A 16,981-nucleotide genomic window follows, 5' to 3' on the forward strand; every position below is an offset into this window, starting at 1 on the left:
TTTCTCTCTGCTACAAGACTACCAAGCGAATTGCTGTGGATAATAGTATTGATTAATGTTTTGCAAAACTGTTGACGACTGAGTGTAAGGAGCGCTGGAGCCGGTGGACAATTGGTTGGCAACCTGAACAATGTGGACGGCAGATGTGAAAACCATTAGTTGGATTAGAATTTAAAGAGTAAAGTGCAATTAAGATCTTAAATTTAATCATTTAGCAGTGATTGTCTAACCAAGAACTGTTTTGACGAAAGAAGAAGCGGAAAGATGGAGAAAAAAAGAAATCATTGAAAAGAAATTAAGAGAAGAAAACTTTGAGGTTGTTAATTAGAGTGTTCAGCCTCGATAATTTAGCGTTGCACTGTTATTTCTGCTCCCCATCATTCATTGCCTGACTTTTTCAAAGTTATTTTAACCTGACCTGTTAAAATCCAGCTGAAAACAATACATTCTTCGAGAAGCATAGTATTCTGATAATGGACCTATGCTACCAGTTAAAAGGGTTGCAATAAAATAAGCTCCTGATAGACTCGAAGAACAGTGCACCTCCAGACTCGCAAAGATGCGCTTGGGAATGTGTCTTCCACCTTCACTTTCAGTTTTGCTGCTTTTGGCAATGCTCGGAAATATCACTTTAGCAGTGAAAGGTAAGTCTAAAAAAATTATCCTTTTCACTTGTTAGAAGAAAAATCATTTTAAATAAATAATCGTTGAATATTGTCCTTCAGTAGGACAATTCAGTAGGATTCTTCTATCGGAAGAAAGACTTTTTTTTGGTTTCTTCAAAAAATTATTTTATTGTTCTTTTGCAACCTTAAATAAGCCTCGAGATCTTTCATGAGAGAAACGGCAGGTTTTATTTTAGGATATACTTCGTTAACACTCTACCTATACACTGCTTCATTTAATTCAGCCAAAATCGGGGTTCTTCGATTCGATCACAGACGGAGCGTTGCACATTTGTTCAAACTCAACGTAAAATGTCATTTTACCGAGCAGCTTTTATTCTTGCCGTTACAGAAACTCAAAGACATAAGCTTATTTCCTTTGTTAACATTACGGTAGAAATATAAGACTTTTTATGGCCGACTTCAAACAGTTGCAATTGCACCAGTCTCGACGGCGAAACGCCCCCTTTTACGGGAAATTTTCTGTTCTGCCAGTGGTAAATTGGAATAAAAAAAATGGAACGTTTGTTTATTTTACGGTTTATTTTTTGGATGTTTGGACAACAAAGTTGTCTGGTTCTTTTTCTGTCGAAGAATACTGACAAACTGAACGAGCACTAGTCTCGCGTGAAATGACAAATAAATCTGTAAAGATAACGTTACGAGTCGATCTAATCTATTTGAAAACTATGGTTGCCTCTATAAGCTCAAAATTACTATCGTCTGCACGACCTGTGAAGGTATTAATCATTTTCAGAGGTCGCAAGCAGTGCATCTCACTTCGTTTGACCATATTTCAAAGTGACTATTATCCCACCAGAAAACAGCAGCGGCGGGGCTGAGGGTGGTAAAGGGTATTTTCGTGACTCGTGATCGGCCCTCTTTTTTTCCCGTGAAATGTGAAATGGCTAATTTTTTCCTCGTGAATCGTGATTTCCATAGTCGCCGTGAACCGTGATTTTCCAAAACGTTCTCTTTTATTTTCCGTGAAGCGTGAAATGCCAATGTTGTATTTTTCGTGAATTGTGAAAGGGCTGCTTTATTGTCCGTGAAACGGTAATCTATACCACCCCCCTTCCTTTACCACCGTCAGGGCTGGGGTTAATTGCAGAACACGGTACGTACCGTCTAAGGGTTTGGAAGTAATGGATCCCTGTGAGTGTTTTGCCTCGTGCCTATCATGTGACAACTTCTCGAACGTGCAAGAAGTCATTTTTGGTATACAAAGTAGAAAATTCCGTAAGATGACCAGGCTTGCTGTAAATTTTTGAGGGACTTCTTTTGATAGCTAGGTAGATATTTCAATGCTTAATGCCTTTGCTCGCTAATTTTATTCATACAGTAATTCACAAAGGTTTCCCATCCCTGTGAACTTGCGTAAAAAAAAGAAAAATACTATGAGCTAATCAAAGAAATAAAAAGGTGCTACTTAATGGAACAAAACTACTTAAATCAGCAGGTAAAAATAATACTGATTCAGAAAGACTGCTACATTAGGCTGATGTATTATGGAGTTCGGTACGAAGTGCCATTCTTTCAAAGTTCTGTTGAAAAAGTTGTACCCATAGTTGTTACTATTATTGCCGATATTGATAAAACAATTGTTTGTTTAACGCTTCATATTTGCGACTGACGTAGGGATTTTCCCGAAACGACTCTAAAAATACCGCACATAAAATTAAATTCAAAGTGCTACACAGCAGCCATTTCTTTTTATTTCTAAATGTGATGCCATATGTGATGAGCATGTCTCAGCATGTCTCACGGCTTTGGTTCCCAGTGTGTCGATAACAATTTTGCCGTAAACCATTCAGTTCAACATGATTATTAGGCGAGCTATTGTGTGTTTGCCCGTTCGGGCTGTTTAGCAGGTTAAAGCTGTTCCAGGTTCACACACATCAGCTCTGAAAGATCCCTCCAGTTCTCCGCTCTGCTCCTTTGATGTCTGGAAAATACTTCTGGTCCCAAACGCTTCAAGCGTACTCCAGACAGAGTCGAACAAGAAATTTGAAGGCTTCACTTTTAACACTTTCAGGACATAAAAAAAGCCAAGGGAACGCTTGGCTTTCCTGATGATTTTGTGGATGTGATAACTCCACTTTAAGCTGGAAAACAACTCAACACGCACAGCTGTAGTAGGGGTCATAAGACGCTAACATGAAGGAATTCCATTCATCATGTTCTGGTATAAAAATGGATCTTCAAATAGATGAATTCTGACGATTTTTCACTTATTGCAATTAAAAGACATTCCAGTTCTACAAACAAGACCACGCAACTAAACACTAAGGTCATGCTGCAAGTTATAAGCATCAGATTCTTCTTGCGGCTTCATGCAAGTGCGCAGAGGAATGTTATCTTTTACAAAAAGGATATTATGTTAACTGTGATCACTAAATCCCCTCGAGCAGACGAGAAGGAGATTTAATTGCGCTTTGTTTTCTCTTTAGTTTTATTTGAAGATTAATACTACCCAAGTAGCTTATCTTTTTAATTCGTAAATTGGGGCGCGATTAGGCCAGAAGTTCATCCAAACTGTTAGTTTTTATTATTACTTACGTACACTTAAGTCGCGTAGAGTGCAAAAAGTAAACTAGTAAGTAAAACAAGTCTGATCTCAGGTGATAGTCGAGCTTAGCATGACAGGTAATTAGTAGGCAGGTCTGTAAAACTTTCCAAACTGGTGTCACGCCACAGATCGTGGAAAACTCTATGCATGCACGAATTGTTTTCGACACTGAAAATGGCAGAAGTTTTATTGATCAAGAGAAAGCTCCACCTTGCTAAGAGCGATATAAGTAACTTGTTAATCTGGCTGGCACTCGAAGGGATTTGATCCTGACTTGCGGCCAGCCACAAATCCACTTTTTCCGCGACAGTCCAATATGTTTTCAAGGTTGTTTTGGCGTTTATTTCTTGATTGCGGCGATTTAGTCACATGCCTGTCCACTGTTTATAGTTAGTCTACAGAAAAGAGTTCGAAAGCTGCAGATTTTTAACCATGCAATAACTGATTTGGATTGCATATCTCACTTGTATTGTCACAAATCACTCGCGTGCATCTTTCATAATTACATGCCTATGTAGTTTCGCGAACGAGCACAGCGAATCAAATCCTCAACGGTGATTGGATACCGGGCGGGCAAGATGGTGCTATTTGCGCGGGATTGCCCGCGTTATCCCTTTATTGACCAAGCGTAATCGGTAAATATTTCTCTTTATATTATTGGCATCGATCTTTTTAAGCGTGTTTATGGACCTTTAGGTTCATAAAAGATTTTGGCTAATATATGGCCATCTTTTTTTATGTTTTTGATGTATCATAACCCTTTAGATCTTAATTTGGTTAACATGCGTTTCTTCGTTAGAATCCTAGTAAATAGACGTCCGTCTTTCTGTCTTTTCAGGGATTTCTCTGCTGCAAACTGGCAAGCTCAACATGTCGCAAACTTTTCAAGATTGGAGTTGTAGCAGTGGATGTTCGCCTCCTCTAAATTGTCGACTGGCTATTTGTACCAACGTTGTCTTTCCTCAAGCATTTAGTGGATCTGGAAAGGTAAGTGTGCCTTTGTAGAATGTCTGAACCCCATGAAATGTTAAATGCTGTTTAATGAAAAGCTTTAAAGCATTAATGAAGCTGCTTGACCTGCATGTTTAGTTAAGTGAAAAAAAATTCATTAGAATGGAAACCACAATCAGTATAGGCTTGCAGTCGTCAGGCACGTAATTTCAGGTTTAAAGCTAAAGCGCTTTATTATATAGACACGAGTGTTTTACTGGAAACATACGAATTCATACGAAGCCACATCCGGGACTCGAGTGGCGTATTTTCTATATCTTCACTAGAGAAGATATCGATGATTTCACTGATATCAAGTTTGTCTCTTAAGAGTGCCTGCGTGTAAAAATCAGACAAATTCTTAATTTCGCGGCAAGAGTCGAAAATTCGATTTCGCTCATATTCCTATGGTAGATAGGCTAGGGTATGACAAAAACTACTGGATAGTTTTTTTGGCAAAATATCCTTTTATTTCAAAGAAATATGCAAATTACCAAATTCCGTTAAAATCGTCATTTGACGCACCATTTTATTAAACAAGTTTGAGAGCCTCGCATGCAAAACCACATCATTCTTCCGTCTTTAAAACACTCAAATATTTTTGTGCAATGTTTAAATGTGTACTGGGTTGATTTTAGGGAATGTTGCGTTGTCTTTTTGGATGCACAATAATTAAATTTCGAAGACATGTATTTCATTCACTTAAAAGTACTTCGTGAATATAATTAATTTTCACCATGTGCGAAACCTTCAAATGGACCAAGCTTCTAGTGGTTGAATCGCAGAAGGATGGTCTACAGATTCCCGTAAAAATTTCTTTGGGCAAATGATTGTGAGCGACGCGAGAGCTTTTCAAAGTACGTCAAAAATGCAAATATTTGACCATCCGTCGTCAAATTTCAATTTACGGGTTAGGCGTATATTTTAGCATGCGCCACATGACTTGACCTATGTTAAGTTGAAATAGACACAGAGCTGATAATTTTGAAATGTTCTAACCTCACTTGCTGTAAAAGGCAGGTCCAAAGCCGATTTGACGTGTTTCTCTCACCATTCGTCGCACATAAAGCAGACGTTTGCTTTTGTTTACATAACGTGCGATGTACATCGCCAACTGTCAACTTATTTAACGGTCGAATACGATGAATCTGTGACCCTCGTTCGACACATATGATCACCACTGCATCTAAGTCAAAAACGGCTCAGTCATTCGTAGATAGTTGCTTGCTTTGCACTACACCAAAATATTACGTTTGATCATCATGGTTTGATGGCTTGAATCCTTGCTTGCAGCGGTTCCTTGTTCGTCACGCAATTCTGTCATCCCATTTAGGGGGTAGGGGTGGGACAATTTCTATCCTAATACGTAAGGCTCCGTAAGGCTTGGAATCACTGGGAGCACACAATCGTGTTGAGTAGGAAGAGATTAAATTAAGAAATGAAAAGAATGAATAATTTACCATTGCCCCTGTTGTTATCTTTTACTGGACACCGCTACCTACCATGCCCCTGCGTAATACTGTAACGCTAAACTCATACCTAGGTCTTTTCGCGCTATGCAATTATTTTTGGTTTACATGTAATACAGTGGGCTATCCCCGGGGAAATGGGTGGCGACCGCTTAAATAGAGGTTGGTGTACCTTGAATATTTAATTTTTCACCATCGGGCTATAAATTTCTTGGCGAACATGGAGTCAATTCAATACAATCATGATAGACGTGTGTTTGAATTATCACTCGTCATGCACCTTCAATTTCAGACTCTTATCTGCCATCGCCCTTTCCAAAACAAAGTTCTTAAATTTTGGGTGGCCGCTTAATAGGGGTAAAGACAATAATGAAACCCTTATCGGAATGACCAAATGATGGCCGCGGAGGTAACTGGTCAATAGGTGTTTTATTAACAATATTTTACTGACGATAATTTTGGACTGTATTGACAACAGTCCTCTATTTTCTGTTACATACCAATGCCTCGCCACTAAGCAAACAAACTACGCCAAATAAAATGGCATGGCCAGGGCTATTTGTTCACGTAATTACTTATTAAATTTAGTCTGTTTTTCTCACCAATTAGACACGTTGTGATTTCCTATTTTTATTTCAGCTAGTTCTTGCTTCATTAATCTATAATTTTTTTATGGCGATTTTCTTAAAATTTTAGTGAGTACAGGTACTAGCTTTATCAGCTGTTGTCTGAAACATCAGAACGTACAACAAACGTGATTTGGACCGAAGCCACGTACACCATAGAATATCATTATATAAATATACACATATATTATTATATATATGAAAAAACAGATGAACAATGATTTAATTGTTTCCATTATCCTGAGAGTACTCCATAGAAAATAGATCAAAATGTGCAGCATATGCCGTGACAGCATTGCGTGACGAACAATAACTGCTGTAAGATTGTGCTGCGCCGACACGCTTATCAGCAATGGTCAGCAAGCGATCAAAGGCAATATTTTGGCGTAGCGCAAAGCAAGCAACTATCTACAAATGACTCAGCCGTTTTAGACTTAGATGCAGTGATGTTCATATGCGCAGAAAGATGGTCACAGATTCATAGTATTCGACCAATAATAGGTTGACAGTAGGCGGTGTACGTCGGACGTTAACCTTGTGTAAACAAAAGCAAACATCTGCTTTATGTGCGACGAATGGTGAGAGTCGACTAGAAACACGTCAAATCGGCTTTGGACCTGCCTTTTACAGCAAATAAGGTTAGAACATTTCGAAATTATCAGCTCTGTGTCTATTTCAACTCAACATAGGTCAAGTCATGTGGCGCATGCTAAAATATACGCCTAACCCGTAAATTGAAATTTGACGACGGATGGTCAAATATTTGCATTTTTGACGTACTTTGAAAAGCTCTCGCGTCGCTCACAATCATTTGCCCAAAGAAATTTTTACAGGAATCTGTAGACCATCCTTCTGCGATTCAACCACCAGAAGCTTGGTCCGTTTGAAGGTTTCGCACATGGTGAAAATTAATTATATTCACGAAGTACTTTTAAGTGAATGAAATACATGTCTTCGAAATTTAATTATTGTGCACCCAAAAAGACAACGCAACATTCCCTAAAATCAACCCAGTACACATTTAAACATTGCACAAAAATATTTGAGTGTTTTAAAGACGGAAGAATGATGTGGTTTTGCATGCGAGGCTCTCAAACTTGTTTAATAAAATGGTGCGTCAAATGACGATTTTAACGGAATTTGGTAATTTGCATATTTCTTTGAAATAAAAGGATATTTTGCCAAAAAAACTATCCAGTAGTTGTTGTCATGCCCTAGCCTATCTACCATAAAAATATGAGCGAAATCGAATTTTCGACCCTTGCCGAGTTATTTTCCATTTTTATGGACAGGGACTCTTAAGTATCATCGAAACATCTTCGGGTGGTCCTCGAAAGTCTTCGGTTATTTTACTAAATAGCGGTAAATAATAAATTTATGTTACTAATATATTTATATATTACGCCCGTTAGGTTCAAGTGCATGTATCAATGAGCCACGGTGAAGACTTTTCACGTGTTCACTCGCCTTCTGCTGTGTGGGTTCAGTCCATTAGTACACGTGGATTTGAGGTCTGTTCACGTGAAACAGGGACTGGATCAAATAAAACTGGAATTATCAACTGGCTGGCCTATCAAAATGATCCAAAAATGGTACATGGCAGTGTGACTTTTCAAGGAATGTGGACAACGGAAAGCAAATGTGATAAAGTTACATTCCCACAGGTTAGACAATGTATTGCAGCTGGTGTTAGAATCATTATTACACCGTATATGAATATACGTATGTACAGTGTACGCCCTCTTTAAGATGAGAGTTGATTTCAATTTGATTTCCTGTTTTGAAAAGAAAATTTAAAAGGAAATTCAGTAACAGAACCCCAAAAACTGCAACTTGAGGCGATGGTTTGCAAAGAAATGGAAATGAAATTCTCGTTTTAAGCGAACAAAATTTCGATCACACCACACTTTTGAGTAGCTCTCTTCCTTTTTATCAAGTTACCTGTAGCATCAGCTATGGAGGGATACTCCCATTAAGTAATTAGAGGGAGAATCCTGCATGCTCTGATGAGTAATTTTCAGTTTCAGCGGTTCCAGAAAATTTCCCTATTTCCTACTCTGCTAACAGTTTATTCACTATCGTAAATCCTCGAATTAGCGCTCGGGGCGCTTTTCTCAAATTTAGGGGAAGACGGGGGGCGTTTATCCGAGGAGGGCGCTTATTTAATTTTTCCCAAATCGTGGCATGACATGATCATTGTTTTAATACATCATCTGCGCGTAAACAACAACATAAGCTGTTTATCGAGAGCACTTATTTTAAGCTTATTTTAAATTTTGGCCGATTGGAGGGGCGCTTATTCTAAGGGGACGCTTATTCGAGGGGGTTGCTAATTTGAGGATTTACGGTATGTCAAAATCTTAAGCCTATCTTCTCATCAAAGAACATTCTTTTATGTATCAAATGTAACATAAGTTTGTGTTGTTTACAGAGTTTCGGTGATAGACCTTCTGTGTTTGTCTCAGCTAAGTACGCTCGTAGCACAAAGCCTGACGACGCAATGTATGTTTGGTTGGAGAACGTGAATTCTGGAAGTTTCGAAGTTTGCATACGGGAATTCTTGCCATTTGACGGAAAACATCAAAACACAATTGTAGTACGTGAAATTTTGTTGATGTACTTTTGAGACTTTAAGAGTCCATTAGTGCTTAAGATGTGATGGCAATAAACGTTAAAGTATTTGTTACAGCCATTTTCTTCCAGGACAGTTAGGTATCGTAACATATTGTAGACCACTCCGCTCTTATTTTACTGCTCCCAAAATACTACACAATAAGTTTTGAAGACTGAATTATTTCTAAAAAGGAATATTTTAATTGCAAGTTAGATTTTCATTTTACAATTTGTTTGCTTTCCTTAATTCTCTCCGTTCATATCCTCTTCTTTCGTTAATACCGGTTAACTTTCCTGCTCTGTTGTCTAATTCATTTGAATATTTATAATGTCTTTGTTGACAAGTACCAATTTTAACAAAATATTTTCCTTTTCCTTTACAGGATTGGTTTGCTTTCGTTGGCAATGGTTCTGAATTTAATTTTACGTTGGTAGGAGAAGCGTTTTTCCCCAACACAGGAAACCCAACAACTGACGATAACTATGGCTTTTGTCAAGTAAGCGCATTTGATAAGCAGGTGTCAATCATCTCATAGAAGTAATAATCAATTGGTCGTTATTCATTTCAGAAAACAGCAGTAAACAGCTGATAGGTCTGACATTATCATCTATTATAAATTTGAAGGGTGATCCAACAAACACATCAACGTATTCATGAAATTGGCATATACGAGAATGGTTGTCTCAAGACGATCTTCTAATATTCCTTTCGTGTTAACTCTTACTACAGAGGAAGATTGCAATTTGACTGGTTTAAACTCCTTTTCTGTTTCTCTTCACAGCAAGTGCAGTTCAACACCACCTTTTATGCGTCACCAGTTGCACTTGTGTCTGTTCATCATGATTACGATCGTAAAGTGAAAAACCACATTCCACCAGAATACAACATAATAACGGCCTGGGTCGAGGTAAGACATAACTCTTTATTGCTTGACTACAAACGGAAGTTTCGTCCTCCCTATTCTCTTTAAAACCTGCGTGTAACCACAATAAATACAGTATTCAAAAAGAAGTCTTAGGGCCATTAACAATGTAACTCTATCGTTTATTAGAAAAGGTTACATGACGTGTATTATATCTCATTTCTCCTGTAGGAAGTTGGTCTGACAGCAATGAAGATTTGTGTCAAAGACTTGAGTGGATCAGGAAGTAAACACGACCCTCTGTCTGTCAGCTATGTTGTAGTTGGAGGTTTGTATTATGTACTATTTATAATTTTACTCTGGATAAAACTTAATCCCATCATAACACACTCGGTCACCCTGAAGGAGAAAGGTTCAATCATTTACAAATTAAATTCACAATGAATTCTTTCAGTTTATGTCTACAAGTTAAAATGATGTTCAGAAGAGTTGACAGCTTTTTGAGCGACTGACTTCCTAGCCTTTAGTACTAAGAATTTTGAACGACTATTAAATAATAAATTGGGTCATTTAGGAACAAATATTTCAAACTTGATCACTTGCTGATATCATTAGTTGTTACGGTATACTCCCCGGTTATGAAATCGAATTGTAATACAGTAGTAAAGGCAAAATGGCTTGTGTTTGACAAATCAGAAAAAGCGGTTAATGTTCCACGGGATATCCTCTATTTCACACAAACCAACTCCAAAATATTATTTCGCTTTGCAGACCTGAACCCATGCCTTGACGTGCATTGTCCATCATTTGGAGTGTGTAAGACTTTCAGCGCTCATGAAGCTCGCTGTGTGTGTTACGAAGACTGCCCTTCCTATCATGACCCAGTGTGCACCGCGAATGGAACAACATACGACAACAAATGCTGGCATAAGCTGTACTACTGTAGAGGACTGGAGAATAATCTTGTGTATCACCCAGGAAGCTGTGAGGGTAAGCAAGGATTTCTGTTAAATTGAAGAAGGTACGTGTCTGTTCTAATCTGGTTTCGCCAGAGACGGATGGCTTATCTGTTCCAGCGCACGTGGTTCCGGTTTCTGTAGTTTGAAACTAATTGGGCAACTTTACCTGAAAGGGAATCTTAACATTTATATTTCAAATCGGAGAGAGAAATTTTAAAAGTGATATGTACAACCCATGAAAACACTCGTACTGCAATGAAGTATTTATTCACTGACATATTCACTGCTTGCTCGCTCATTTACATATGCTTCTGTTTACATATAAGGCAGTCTTTCTAAATTAAAATCTAAAGATATCAGGTCTCTGATGATATTCTAGTTGTCTTTACATTCTTTCTATAGGTTAGTTACTTAAAATAAAATGTGACAATCAGGAAATGATAGGAATGACTAATTTTTTAAATTTATTGACAGGTTTCCCAATTGTGCACGGTCGAGTGGAACTTCTTCGTGTTCCAAAGTGGTCCGATTCAAGCTGTCAGACGGTTGCTTTTCCGCCATACCGCTTTTATCCAGATAAAGCGGTCCATGTGCAGATAACCGTCAATCACATGAATCTGAACGATTCTGAAACTGTGCACGACGCCATTACTTCTTGGACTGAAAACATTAATGGAAAGAATTTACAGTTTGCGCAATGCAATCTGGGAGAAAGAGTAAGAACTTTAATCCATTCGCGACTGTTGATTGGATGGCTTATCAGGGAGCACCGCCCGAAGGAATGGCGGGAGAAATCAAGATGCAGAAATGGTGGTCTGGAACAAATTGTGCAGATGTGACTTTTCCCAAGGTAGGATAAGCTGCCTTTTCCTCTTTTTCTGAAAGGATCGATGGAAAATTTCTAAATTTAATTTTTCATGTGTCATGGTATTCTTGTGTTATTATAGGTCAGAAACAAGTTAAAATGTGAAAAACTTTTCAGTAAAATTCCCTCGCTATGGTCTTGGTTCAACTTGACGTGTACATCACGTGGTGACTGAGTCGATTGTTTAAAGTGCATTTTCTGCTAGGAATACTGTTAAAAAGTGATGTTACGTTATTTAACATGATTTCACATTTCCTCCTCGCACTTTTTCAGAACAAGTTTAAGGACGAGCCTGTAGTACTCATAACAGCAGAACATCTAAGGACTGGTAAGGAGTATGATGCCGCGCTGATTTGGACAGAGGATGTAACCAAGGACTCATTTAAAGTCTGCCTCCGAGAATTGCAAAACTTTGATGGAAAACATGAAGATATTAGCGTGGTATGTACTTCATAACAGAATAACACGACAAATGTTTTAATCAAGTAAGGCTGCTTAGTGAAATATTACCTGTTTATCCACCTTCAACCACTTGGAAAATGCCCGGGGGTACTTTGGGAATTTCTGGGTGGGGATGTGTCGCTGGGACCCCGGAACCCTTAGCCTATACCAGAGCTAGTTCAGCTGAATTTTGCTAACCTATACTACAGTAAACTCCCCCAACCCCCCATCTATCGACATTGTTGAGGCCGATTTGCGTAAAGTTAAACTTGCCGATTTGATTTTTTTATATTTTTGAGTGGCAATTCCTGGTTTCCTTACTCTAGATAAAATCTTCAACCAACCAGTCAGTTTTGTGAAAAATTATACCGTATTCTAGACCCAAACGCTCTAATTTATATACCCTATCCTAGAGTAAAGTGCTTGAACACCATACCCTTCACAGCGGCACATACCTATATAGCCCATATATGGCAGTGCCCCGCCCGGGGGAAAATGCCAGGACTCTATCCTTAATAACAACAACCCTGACACAGGCTTTTGTAATCCAAGTGACAAGATTTGATGCGGGGCCATTTTTGAGAAATAGCCTGTTTCTTTTTTTGGTGTTAAACACAGCTTTTCTTAAGGCTTTCCCCGGTACGTCTAGAAGATTTTGTTTTAATTTCCAGGCTAAATCCCTGACATTTTATTACAGAACTGGTTGGCGTTTTCTAAACTTCACAAACGGCTCTTCACTGAACATGGCTCTGTCAAGTTTCCAAACACAAACCCACCAACAGATGAAAACAACAACGCTTACTGCGAGGTAAGTTTATAGCGGTATGGAAAATTAACAACCAATGGAAAAACAACGAAAGCTGAATTTTGTCTTTAATAATTAATTAGTAATTCTAGATGAAAATAAATTAAGCATTTAAGCAAATTTCTACGTTTCCATATGTGTACTAACAATATGACTAATATGGCGCGCATTTGCAGTGTAAAATGCTAATACAGATAACAATAAAATTCAGATAACGTGTAGAAACAGTACGTATAATAAAAGATCCAATTATTTCTTCGTGTTGAAGTTTGTGCAGTTTGCACGAAGTTATAACGTTACACCATCAGTCCTGATATCAGCCAATCACAACACAACAGTAAGTGGAAACTTGGCACCAGTTCGTAACGGTATCACAACGTGGATTGAGGTAAAACACCATGCATTGTTACTTACAACCAATTACGAAATATACGGTTTTGTGAAATTCTTCCCCTCGAGGAGAAATTAATCGTTACATATCTGCTGTTTGGTGTTTAAATCGGTGTCTGCCACAGAGTAGTTACCGAGTCAGAGAGAGATTACTTCAGTCTTTGTTTAGTTCCCATTTCCAGTTTATTAAATGGTGTGATACGAACAAGAGATCATTATTCAGAAAATTTTATTTCCGTTAAAATTACTACACGTCCTGCGCGTGCTGTCGAATTTTGGCTTCATTATCGTTATCGTCATCATTATTAGCAGTATTAATAACTATAGCATGATGTTTGTTTCATATTTGCAGAACATGAATACGTCTGGATTCAGAACTTGTGTCAAGGAACTGTATGAGACAAGATATGATCCAGTGTCAGTTACTTATGCCGTCGTAACAGGTTAGATATAGATAGATAGATAGATGGATAGATAGATGGATAGATAGATGGATAGATAGATGGATAGATAGATGGATAGATAGATGGATAGATAGATGGATAGATAGATGGATAGATAGATGGATAGATAGATGGATAGATAGATGGATAGATAGATGGATAGATAGATGGATAGATAGATGGATAGATAGATGGATAGATAGATGGATAGATAGATGGATAGATAGATGGATAGATAGATGGATAGATAGATGGATAGATAGATGGATAGATAGATGGATAGATAGATGGATAGATAGATGGATAGATAGATGGATAGATAGATGGATAGATAGATGGATAGATAGATGGATAGATAGATGGATAGATAGATGGATAGATAGATGGATAGATAGATGGATAGATAGATGGATAGATAGATGGATAGATAGATGGATAGATAGATGGATAGATAGATGGATAGATAGATGGATAGATAGATGGATAGATAGATGGATAGATAGATGGATAGATAGATAGATAGATAGATAGATAGATAGATAGATAGATAGATAGATATATATATATGTTTTTTTTTACAATGCCCAGTTCAACAAGAAATAGTCCCTCCCCATTTATTAAACATAAAGCGCTGAAAAATATTTGTTCTTTTCTCAGACATCTGTGATCCTGGTTGGAGCTACTTTAATGGTTACTGCTACTTTACAAGTGTCAGTTGTACAAACTGGACCACAGCGGTGCAAAAATGTCGACAAGAAGACTCGGTCCTTGTTGATGTCAGCAGCAATGAAGAAAATGTCTATTTACAGCATCGACATAATGGCGCCAAATCTTGGCTGGGCTTGAATGATAGAACCATAGAAGGCAACTTTACGTGGGTGGATCGAGGAGAAGGAAACTTTACAGCTTGGGCCAAAAATCAGCCAAATAATTTCAGAGGAGAAGATTGTACGCATGCACTTGGTGTGGAATACAGCTATGAATGGAATGACGTGCAGTGTAGTGATTGTCATCAATACACTTGTAAGAAAGGTAAAATATGAATCATTGTGACTAGGTCGAATAAGGGTCGCAAATAATAGCAAATGTTAAAATACTACGAATTAACGATGTATTAGTTGACATGCAGATGTTCCTTCACGCATAAAAGCTATGATCAATTTGTGTCCGGTTATTAGGTTTACGTGCAGTTATTTCTAGAAAACTACAAACGGCCTATTGTGTGCTTCCTTTAAGGAAAGGAAAATATAAAATTGTTTTGTGTTTTTCTAGCTAGAAGGCAGGGTTAAAATAACTGCAAACCTTATAATACGACATAAATTGATCATAACTTTAAACGGAGATGAGAGTCCAAGATCAATTAGAAAATTGAACACAATGGTTCATGTATTTAACAACAACAAAAAAATAAACAGCAGCAAACACAACAAAAGTTAACCTATATTTAAAATTTAAATATACAGTTGAACCCCTGCTATTTCAAAGGGGTAATGAAAAATAGTTCGAAATAGCGAGAGTTCGAAAAAGCCGATAGTAAATGACTGAAGGGCAAATCCAAGGCAAATGGTTTCGAGTTCGAAATAACGGGGAATTCGAAATAAGCGAGTTGGAACTGGCGGGGTTCAACTTTACATACAATAAAATGGAAAAGAAGTACAAAAAAAGTGAATGTGTGGACACTTAACGTGTTCTGCTGAAAATCCTTGGATCCGATTGGTTCTTTATTGTTGTCTATTTAGCCAACAGATTCCATGGTGCCGTGTGTAATCACTGATAGAGTTTGGTCGAATAAACTGGCGCGCATGATTCTCTTAACGGTTAAGCTCAGTTTTGCTTTTAAGGCTTACTTAAAACTTGCAATACTTGTAATACTTTTTTAAAAAAGTATTACAAGTTTTAGGTATAATTGTTTAAGTAGACACACTTAAAAATGCGTCTACTTAAACAATTAGACTGTTCGCCCAAGTCTTCTAAGAGCGATAACCAGTCAGCTCAGCTGATGTGCCTCGATTTTGCAGGGTCTTGTACAATACAACGCTCGAGCTACTTCTTCCTAAATAAATCATGAAAGTTCAACAAAGAGACATTGTCTTGCTGTACAACCAAATTTTAAGGAATAATAAAGGAAAAGTGTGGTGCTTAGAAAGGAGAAATGCTACTATCAGTTTGTCCGGCGGTTTCTTATGTCTCAGTTAATCTTAGATTTTGACTAACTTAACTAAAGTTATGTTGTCTGTTCAACAGATCTAAATGAATGCGACAGAAAGACAAATGACTGTCATCAGCATGCCAGTTGTACAAATGAACGAGGATCATATTCATGCAAGTGTAACCGTGGTTTCATTGGAGATGGCTTTAAGTGCGGTCCTATAAATAAGGGTTCCTGTTCTGTAATCAGGAAATACTTCAGCAGTGTAAGCGGAAATTACGTCATTGATCCAGATAGCTCAGGCGGCCTGGCACCATTCACCGTTTACTGCGACATGAGTGATAAAAATGGAGTTGGCGTGACAGTGATCAGTCACGACAGTGATCAGTCACGACAGTGAGAGCAGAACGCAGGTGCAGGGTTTTGAATCTCCTGGTAGTTACTCACGTGATATTCATTACACAGGAGCGAGTCTCTCTCAACTGACGAGTCTCACCAGAGTCTCCTCACACTGTGAGCAGTTTATTAAGTACGAGTGTTATCATTCGTTCTTCACCCACAGCGGAACTATTTTTGCCTGGTGGGTGTCAAGTGATTCTAGTAAGATGACGTACTGGGGCGGAGCAACACCTGGCAGTGGTAAGTGTGCATGCGGGATGACCAACTCATGTGCAAATCGCAGTTATGGTTGTAACTGTGATATAAATGACCAAGTATGGCGAGAAGACAGCGGTCTCCTCACTGACAAGACTCATCTGCCGGTTAAACAGCTCAGGTTTGGGGATACCGGTACTAGTTACCTCAGCGAGCAAGGTTACCACACACTGGGAAAACTGAAATGTTATGGCATAGCATGAACACTGTCATCTTGAAATAAGTTTCTTTGCATTAGATTATCACTTTGAAGAATGTCTGGCCATGTTCAGCATTCGTATAATCATAAGGTTACGTTTGTACTGATTTACCATTTCGTAGCAGAAAAAAGCGCAAGTGAGGGTAAAAATACAGTAGAATCTCGATTTTTCGAACCCCGCGTACCTCGAACCAAAAGTCGTTTTCCTCCCGTCAGTTGAACACTGTAATTTCACCCCCGATTTTTCAAACCAATTTTTATTTCCCTTGGAGGTTCGCAAA

At 38.2% G+C, this 16,981-nt stretch overlaps 1 pseudogene across 1 annotated transcript in view; it reads left to right on the forward strand.

The window, feature by feature from the left end:
• Window positions 1–16,863, forward strand: part of LOC145466076 (uncharacterized) — a 55,622-nt pseudogene extending 38,759 nt beyond the window's left edge. The window contains exons 2-15 of the transcript XR_014041810.1: window positions 4,073–4,221; window positions 7,732–7,983; window positions 8,751–8,915; window positions 9,316–9,429; window positions 9,715–9,840; window positions 10,027–10,123; window positions 10,567–10,785; window positions 11,229–11,604; window positions 11,893–12,060; window positions 12,758–12,868; window positions 13,134–13,253; window positions 13,608–13,698; window positions 14,356–14,730; window positions 15,943–16,863. The product of XR_014041810.1 is annotated as an uncharacterized LOC145466076 (transcript). The remainder of the gene's footprint in view (window positions 1–4,072; window positions 4,222–7,731; window positions 7,984–8,750; window positions 8,916–9,315; window positions 9,430–9,714; window positions 9,841–10,026; window positions 10,124–10,566; window positions 10,786–11,228; window positions 11,605–11,892; window positions 12,061–12,757; window positions 12,869–13,133; window positions 13,254–13,607; window positions 13,699–14,355; window positions 14,731–15,942) is intronic.
• Window positions 16,864–16,981: the final 118 nt, after the last annotated feature.

The sequence above is a fragment of the Orbicella franksi genome, chromosome 13 (genome assembly GCF_964199315.1).
Source record: "Orbicella franksi chromosome 13, jaOrbFran1.1, whole genome shotgun sequence".
NCBI classification, from domain to species: domain Eukaryota; kingdom Metazoa; phylum Cnidaria; class Anthozoa; order Scleractinia; family Merulinidae; genus Orbicella; species Orbicella franksi.